We start from the raw sequence: 9,896 nt of genomic DNA on the forward strand, positions 1-9,896 counted from the left end.
CCGGCGCTCCGCTGGAGGGGGAATCGACCATGGAGGGCCTCTACATCATTTCCAAGGCCTCTCCGATGAGTTGTGAGTAGTTTACCATAGACCTTCGGGTCCATAGTTATTAGCTAGATGGCTTCTTCTCTCTCTTTGAATCTCAATACAAAGTTCTCCTCGATCTTCTCGGAGATCTATTCGATGTAACTCTTTTTGCGGTGTGTTTTTCGAGATCCGATGAATTGTGGGTTTATGATCAAGTTTATCTATGAGAAATATTTGAATCTCCTCTGAATTCTTTTATGTGTGATTAATTTATCTTTGCAACTCTCTTCGAATTATCAGTTTGGTTTGGACTACTAGATTGATCTTTCTTGCAATGGGAGAAGTGCTTAGCTTTGGGTTCAATCTTGCGGTGTCATTTCCCAGTGACAGCAGGGGCAGCAAGGCACGTATTGTATTGTTGCCATCGAGGATAAAAAGATGGGGTTTTATATCATATTGCATGAGTTTATCCCTCTACATTATGTCATCTTTCTTAATGCGTTACTCTGTTCTTCTTGAACTTAATGATCTAGATGCAGGCAGGAGTCGGTCGATGTGTGGAGTAATAGTAGTAGATGCAGGCAGGAGTCGATCTACTTGTCACGGACGTGATGCCTATATACATGATCATGCCTAGATAATCCCATAACTATGCGCTTTTCTATCAATTGCTCGACAGTAATTTGTTCACCCACCGTAATACTTATGCTATCTTGAGAGAAGCCACTAGTGAAACCTATGGACCCCGAGTCTATCTTTTATTATATAAGTTTTTCATATATCTTTTATTTGCATCTTTTACTTTCCAATCTATATCATAAAAATACCAAAAATATTTATCTTATCATATTATCTCTATCAGATCTCACTTTCGCAAGTTACCGTGAAGGGATTGACAACCCCTTTATTTTGTTGGTTACGAGGTTCTTGTTTGTTTGTGTAGGTGTGTGGGACTTTTGAGGAGCCTCCTACTGGATTGATACCTTGGTTCTCAAAAACTGAGGGAAATACTTATGCTACTTTGCTGCATCACACTTTCCTCTTCAAGGAAAACCAACGCAGTGCTCAAGAGGTAGCAATTCCTTATGATTGTTTTGAGATATGAGGATGGTGATATTAGAGTCATGTTAGTGAGTAATTGTGTATTGTAGAAATACTTGTGTTGAGTTTTGTGATTCCCGTAGCATGCACGTATGGTGAACCATTATGTAACGAAGTTGGAACATGATTTATTTATTGATTGTCTTCCTTATGAGTGGAGGGCTGGGACGAGCGATGGACTTTTCCTACCAATCTATCCCCCTAGGAGCATGCGCGTAGTACTTTGTTTCAATAGCTAATAGATTTTTGCAATAAGTATGTGAGTTCTTTATGACTAATGTTGAGTCCATGGATTATACGCACTCCCACCCTTCCACCATTGCTAGCCTCTCTAGTACCGCACAACTTTCAATGGTACCATACACCCACCATATACCTTCCTCAAGACAGTCACCATACCTACCTATTATGGCATTTCCATAGCCATTCCGAGATATATTGCCATGCAACTTTCCACCGTTCCATTTATTATGACACGCTTCATCATTGTCATATTGCTTTGCATGATCATGTAGTTGACATAGTATTTGTGGCAAATCCACTGTTCATAATTTTCATACATGTCACTCTTGAGTCATTGCACATCCTGGTACACCGTCGGAGGCATTCATATAGAGTCATATTTGTTCTAAGTATCGAGATGTAATTCTTGAGTTGTAAGTAAATAAAAGTGTGATGATCATCAATATTAGAACATTGTCCCATGTGAGGAAATAAAAAAGGGAGATGCCAATGAAGTCTAAATAAAAAAAGGAGGCCAAAGAAGCCATTGAAAAAAATTTAGAGAAAAATAGAGAAGGGCCAATGTTACTATCCTTTTTCCACACTTGTGCTTCAAAGTAACACCATGATCTTCATGATAGAGAGTCTCCTATTTTATCACTTTCATATACTAGTGGGAATTTTTCATTATAGAACTTGACTTGTATATTCCAACGATGGGCTTCCTCAAATGCCCTAGGTCTTCATGAGCAAGCAAGTTGGATGCACACCCACTTAGTTTCTTTTTAGCTTTCATAAACTTGTAGCTCTAATGCATCCATTGCATGGCACCCTACTCACTCACATTGATATCTATTTATGGGCATCGCCATAGCCCGTTGATACGCCTAGTTGATGTGAGACTATCTCCTTATTTTTTGTCTTCTCCACAACCACCATGTTCTATTCCACCTATAGTGCTATGTCCATGGCTCACGCTCATGTATTGCAGGAAAGTTGAAAAGGTTTGAGAACATCAAAAGTATGAAACAATTGCTTGGCTTGTCACCGGGGTTGTGCATGATTTGAATATTTTGTGTGATGAAGATGGAGCATAACTAGACTATATGATTTTGTAGGGATAGCTTTCTTTGGCCATGTTATTTTGAGAAGACATGATTGCTTTATTAGTATGCTTGAAGTATTATCGTTTTTATGTCAATATTAAACTTTTGTTTTGAATCTTATGGATTTGAACATTCACGCCATGATAAATAAAATTACATGGATAAATATTTCGGGTAGCATTCCACATCAAAAATTCTGTTTTCATCATTTACCTACTCGAGGATGAGAATGAATTAAGCTTGGGGATGCTTGATACATCTCCAATGTATCTATAATTTTTGATTGTTCCATGCTATTATATTATCTGTTTTGGATGTTTTATATGTATTAATATGCTATTTTATATTATTTTTGGGACTAACCTATTAACCTAGAGCCCAGTGCAAGTTTCTATATTTCCCCTTGTTTTTGAGCCTCGCAGAAAAGAAATACCAAACGGAGCCCAAACAGAATAAAACCTACGTGGTGATTTTTCTTGGACCAGAAGACACCTAGGAGACTTGGAGTGCAAGTCAGAAGAGCCACGAGGCGGCGACAAGGGGAATGGCGCGCCCCCTACCTTGTGGGCCCGTCGGTGACCCCCTGACCTAGATCTTCCTCCTACATATTCACATATATATTCCCAAACCACCAGAGGCATCCACGAAAATACTTTTCCACCGCCGCAACCTTCTGTTCCCGTGAAATCCCGTCTAGGGGCCTTTTCCGGCATCCTGCCGGAGGGGGATTCGATCACGGAGGGCTTCTACATCAACTCTATTGCCCTTCCGATGAAGCGTGAGTAGTTTACGTCAGACCTACGGGTCCATAGCTAGTAGCTAGATGGCTTCTTCTCTCTCTTTGATTCTCAATACCATTTTCTCCTCGATGTTCTTGGAGATCTATCCGATGTAATCCTCTTTTGTGGTGTGTTTGTCGAGATCCGATGAATTGTGGATTTATGATCAGCTTATCTATGAATATTATTTGAATCTTCTCTGAATTCTTATATGCATGATTTGATATCTTTGTAATTCTCGAACTACCGGTTTAGTTTGGCCAGCTAGATTGGTTTTTCTTGCAATGGGAGAAGTGCTTAGCTTTAGGTTCAATCTTGCGGTGTCCTTTCTCAGTGACAGTAGGGGCAGCAAGGCACGTATTGTATTGTTGCCATCGAGGATAAAAAGATGGGGTTTACATCATATTGCTTGAGTTTATTCCTCTACATCATGTCATCTTACTTAAAGCATTACTCTGTTCTTCATGAACTTAATACTCTAGATGCAGGCAGGAGTAGATCGATGTGTGGAGTAATAGTAGTAGATTTAGGCAGGAGTAGGTCTACTTGACACAAGCACGATGCCTATATTACATAATCGTTGCCTTGGATATCATCATAACTTTGCGCTTTTCTATCAATTGCTCAACAATAATTTGTTCACCCACCGTATTATTTGCCTTCATGAGAGAAGCCTCTAGTGAAACCTATGGCCCCAAGTCTATTTTCCATCAAATTAGTTTCCGATCTACTATTTTGTAATCTTTTACTTTGTTTATCTATCTCTATCAGATCTCACTTTTGCAAGTGACCGTGAAGGGATTGACAACCCCTTTATCGCGTTGGGTGCAAGTTGTTTGATTATTTGTGCAGGTGTTGGTGGCTTGTGCGTTGTCTCCTACTAGATTGATACCTTGGTTTTCTAACTGAGGGAAATACTTATCTCTACTTTGCTACATCATCCTTTCCTCTTCAAGGGAAAAACCAACGCAAGCTCAAGAAGTAGCAATTGACAACTCAACTGCTAATACTTCAAAATATTCTTTGGCTCCCTTTGTGTCAAATCAATAAATTTGGGTGAAATACTACCCTCGAAGACTGTCGCGACGTCCCAAATGTATCTACTTTTCCAAACACTTTTGCTCTTATTTTGGACTCTAATTTGCATGATTTTAATGGAACTAACCAGGGCTGACGTTGTTTTTAGCAAAATTGCCATGGTGTTATTTTGTGCAGAAATAAAAGTTCTCGAATTGAGCTGAATATTTACAGAGAATATTTCTGAAAAATATAATTTTTTTGGCAAAGAGTACTACCAGAGGGGGCCACCCAGGAGCCACAAGCTTAGGGGGCGCGGCTGGTGAGCTTGTGGGCCCCTGGAGCCTCTGGCAACCCTAATTCCAACTCCATGTAGACCTATTCGTGGAGAAAAAGAATTATAGGAAAAGAATCATCATGTTTTACAATACGGAGCCGCCGCCGCCTCCTATTCTTCATCGGAAGGGCTGATCCGGAGTCCATTCGGGGTTCCGGAGAGGGGGATTCGACGCTGTAGTCATCATCAACCATCCTCCATAAAAAAATCTGTGATGCTCACCATCGTGAGTGAGTAATTCCTTTGTAGGCTTGCTAGACAGTGATGAGTTGGATGAGGTTTGTCATGTAGTTGAGTCAATTTGTTAGGGTTTGATCCCTAGTATCCACTATGTTCTGAGATTGATGTTGCTATGACTTTGCTATGCTTAATGCTTGTCACTAGGGTCCGAGTACCATGATTTCTGATCTGAACCCTTTATGTTTTCATGAATGTATTTATGTTCTCGATCCTATCTTGCAAGTTGTATGCACCTATTACGTGTTATGATCCGCATACCCCAAGGTGACAATAATTGGGATTCTTTTCGGTGATTACCATAGCTTGAGGAGTTCATGTATTCACTATGTGCCAATGCTTTGTTCCGGTTCTATTTTAGAAGGAGGCCTTAATATCCCCTAGATTTCCTTATGGACCCTGCTGCCACGGGAGGGTAGGAAAAAAGATGGCATGCAAGTTCTTATTATAAGCATGTATGCCTACATTACTTTGATGAATTGGAGCTATTGCGTATCGCTCTAGGTTGTGACTATCACATGATGAATATCATCCAACACAAATATCCATCACTGACTCAATGCCTATGATTTTCATATATTGATCTTTGCTAAGGTACTATTGTTGTTGCTGTTGTTATAATCACTACAAAACAGTTACTACTAGTATTACCATTAGTGTTGCTACTGTTACCATTGCTATCAAACTATCATACTGTTGTGCTAGTAAACACTTTGCTATAGATATTTAGTTTTCCAGGTTTGGTTGAATTGACAACTCAACTGCTAATACTTACAAATATTATTTGGCTCCCCTTGTGTCGAATCAATAAATTTGGGTGAAATACTACACTCGAATATTGTTGTGATCCCCTATACTTGTGGGTTATTAGTGATCGTAGGTCGATTTTTTTTGTTTTCTACTACGTTTCCCAATAGTAGATGGGTTAAATCATGCGGTAGAGAATCTTGATAAGCACTGTCTCATGATAGAAACCCAATGCTCTCAAATTTCCAAAATTCAATCTTTGATTCTTGCTCAACTAGATAAAGATAATCTTGTTTCTGCTAGTGAACTCGAAACTCGTAGTGTTAAAAGAACACAAGACCCTAAAGGCTCGAAATGGTACAAGAAGGGACAAGAACAAAGAAGAAGAGAGAGTCAGAGCCAAACCTAGGAGAACAGAGAACTTCTCTTTGGAGAGGAAGAACCGGAAGGATAAGTCCATGAAGATGCACAAGACAATGAAGTAGATAAAGAAGTTGATCGCGATGCAGAAATGGTGGACGGGGACAAATAACAAAGATAAAGCAGCACCAAAAGCTAGAAGAACTGAAGAACCAAGGATAAAAAAGTGCACCAGACCGTCTTATCTAACTAGGTGAGGAAGTAGCCAGACATTGAAGAAAAAGGAAAAAGCTAAGGAGAAGGAAAAAGATAAAAGTAAAACTAAGAAGACACTTCCTTGCCCTAAAGTTGTAAGACCACCTTCAAATGATGCACTCTATTCCTTTTTCCTACAAGCTATAACTGATCTTAAAGTTTCTTTGCATGTAACTGATATTTGAAAATTCCCACTTTTGCTAAGTTCATGCGAGATATCGTTAATAATAGGAAGAGTTTGAATCTAAAAGAACATGTGGCTATTATAATAGAATATCCCTTTGGAAACAAGATACTGAAAAGCTAGGAGACCCAGGTATACCTACCATATCTTGTTCAATTCGCAATCTTGATATAAACAATGCTCTTTGTGACGTTGGAGTGTAATGCCCCTAGCTCTCTATTACAAGTTGAACTTGGAAGAATGGATGCCTAAAGGTATAACCTTGCAGATGGCGGATAAATCTACAAAGAAGCCAATTGGAGTGACCGAAAATGTGCTACTAAGATTAGATGGGCATATTATACCTACTGACTTTGTTATTCTTGATATGCCTAAAGATGAAAAGTTATCTATTGTTCTCGGAAGGCCATTTTTGAATAGCGGGTGCAGCGTTGGATTGTGCAGAAGGAAAAGAAAGCTTAAAGATTTATGACAAAGAAATAGTAAGTTACTTCCTCAAGAAGCCAGGAACAAAAGAGAAGTATATCCCACTGAGGGAATCCTGGACTAAGGGGTCCTCGGACGTCCGGGCTATGTAATATGGGCCAAGATACGAAATCAAAGACCTTCCCTCGTGTCCAGACGGGACTCTCCTTTGCGTGGATGGCAAGCTTGGAGTTCGGATCATGCATCTTCCTTTCTCTGTAAACCGACTCTATACAACCCTAGATCCCTCCGGTGTCTATATAAACTGGAGGATTTAGTTCATAGAGGCAATCACAATCACACATGCTAGACATCTAGGGTTTAGACATTATGATCTAAAGGTAGATCAACTCTTGTAACCCCTATACTCATCAAAGACAATCAAGAAGGAAGTAGGGTATTAGCTCTATTAAGAGGGCCCGAACCTGGGTAAACATCGTGTCCCTGCCTCCTGTTACCTTTGATCCTTAGACGCATAGTTTGGGACCCCCTACCCGAGATCTACCGGTTTTGACACCAACATTGGTGCTTTCATTTAGAGTTCCACTGTGTCATCGCCAGAAGGCTCGATGGATCCATCGATCATCTACAACAATACCACCTTGAGGGAGACTTTTCTCCCCGGCCAAATCTTTGTATTCAGCGGCTTCGCACTGTATGCCAATTCGATTGGCCATCTGGAGCAGATCGACAGCTACGCCCCTGGTCATCAGATCAGTTTTGGAAATATGAACTATGTCACTGACGTCCGAGGAGACTTGATCTTCCAAGGGTTTGCGACCCCAATCACCGCTCTGGCCTTAGATCCAAAGCGCACCACCAGGTCCGAAGACGGTAGTTTAAAGCCTGCCGGACTCTCTGCGGCTATAGAGCCTGACACCGGAGAACCGGAGGGGATTGCATCAGCGACAAGCCTGGAGTCACGCAAGGCTCCCTCTATCCTCATCAAGCCGGACTCGCCTCCGAACACCAACTCCGAACTCTCGAGATCCAGGTTATACGAGCTTGGCCAGGGAACTCCTGTTCCGCCCTCCTCCATGGACTCTCGCTTCTCCATCCAAACCTCGCTCTTGAACGAGGCCCTGGACTTAATGCAATATCTCGCCATTGCAGAGAAATCACTATCAAACTACACCCAGCCCATACTAGGGGCTGAGAGCTGGGAATTTCACATCCCACCCACCACCCACTTCAAAGACATTATCGAGGATCTAACCGACATGCTCGACTATGATTCCAAAGACATCAATGGTATGGACAACAATACCGGAGATGAGAAGAGCCAAAACCCGCCATTCACCGGATGCTGGACGGCCACTTCCTGTATGTTGTATACATGGTGGACACACCCAAAGAGGATGACAGCGATGATGGGAAGAATCTAGAGGACAAGCCCGCTGAAGCACCTCCGAAGCGTCGACGTCAGCGGCGTAGATCAAAATCGCGTCACGAAAAATACAGCAATACCGGCACTAGAGATAATAATACCGCAGAGAACGCAGGAGACCAAGACGCCCCGGTCGAGCCAACATCCGAACAGGATGATTGGGAAGAGGGGCAAGTCAACCCCGACGATCCTATCGGGAACGAGGGCTCGAAGGATAGTATTTACCTACCGATCTCCGAAGAGGACGAGAGCCTCGGCGACGAAGATTTCATCATGCCAGAGGAACCCCTCGAACAAGAGCGCTTTAAGCGCCAGCTAATAGCCACTACAAGAAGCCTGAAAAACAAGGGGCATCAACTTCGAGCTGACCAGGACTTACTCAACGACAGGTGGACTAATGTCCTGGTAGCCGAGGAATACGGCCTCGAGCGCCAAACTAAGAGTTAACCAAAGCGCAGGTTGCTCTCCTAATTCGATGATGAGGTCCTAGAGCCTATACCAATAGCGCGTAATGCGGCTGACAGGCCTAACCAACCACCTCATGGCCGGGATAGAGCGGCAACACAAGCCAAACACCAACCTGCACCACCTCGCCCTAGAGGCAGAGAAACAGTGGCTGCAGGGTACGCGCATGACCTGCGACAGGACCTGGACAATAGAGCCGGTCATACCAAATCAATTTATGGATCAAGGGGGTGTGCACTAGCATGAGAAGACGGCCATCAGGCCTGGCGCGATAAGAACAACCTCACCCAGGCCAAAAACCGCATACGAACTCCATCTGAACTGCATCGTGACGTCGCCCGATACAGAGGAGCCACACACCCCCTATTCCTCAGCGATGAGGTAATGGAGCACCAGTTCCCAGAAGGGTTTAAACCCATGAACATTGAATCATACGACGGCACAACAGATCCCGCAGTATGGATTGAAGACATTCTTCTCCACATCCACATGGCCCACGGTGATGACTGATACGTCTCAAACATATCTATAATTTTTGATTGTTCCATGCTATTATATTACCCGTTTTGGATGTTTATGGGCTTTACTTTACACATTTATACCATTTTTGGGACTAACCTACTAACTGGAGGCCCAGCCCGTATTGCTATTTTTTTTTCCTATTTCAGTGTTTCGAAGAAAAGGAATATCAAATGGAGTCCAAACAGAATGAAACCTTCGGGAGCGTGATTTTTGGAACGAACGTGATCCAGAGGACTTGGAGTGCAAGTCAAGAAGCAGTCGAGGCGGCCACGAGGGTGGAGGGCACACCCCCTACTGGGCGCGCCCCCTATCTCGTGGGCCCCTCGGGCGTCCACCGACCTACTTCTTCCTCCTATATATACCCACGTACCCCGAGAACATCAGGGCGACCACGAAAAACTATTTCCACCATCGTAAACTTCTGTATCCGCGAGATCCCATCTTGGATCCTTCGCCGGCGCTCCACCGAAGGGGGAACCGACCACGGAGGGCTTATACATCAACACCATAGCCTCTCCGATAAGTTGTGAGTAGTTTACCACAGACCCTCGGGTCCATAGTTATTAGCTAGAAGGCTTATTCTCTCTTTTTGGATCTCAATACCATGTTCTCCTCGATCTTCTTGGAGATCTATTCGATGTAACTCATTTCGCGGTGTGTTTGTCGAGATCCGATGAATTGTGGG

Source organism: Triticum dicoccoides, chromosome 6B, assembly GCF_002162155.2.
Source record: "Triticum dicoccoides isolate Atlit2015 ecotype Zavitan chromosome 6B, WEW_v2.0, whole genome shotgun sequence".
In the NCBI taxonomy this organism is placed as follows: Eukaryota; Viridiplantae; Streptophyta; class Magnoliopsida; order Poales; family Poaceae; genus Triticum; species Triticum dicoccoides.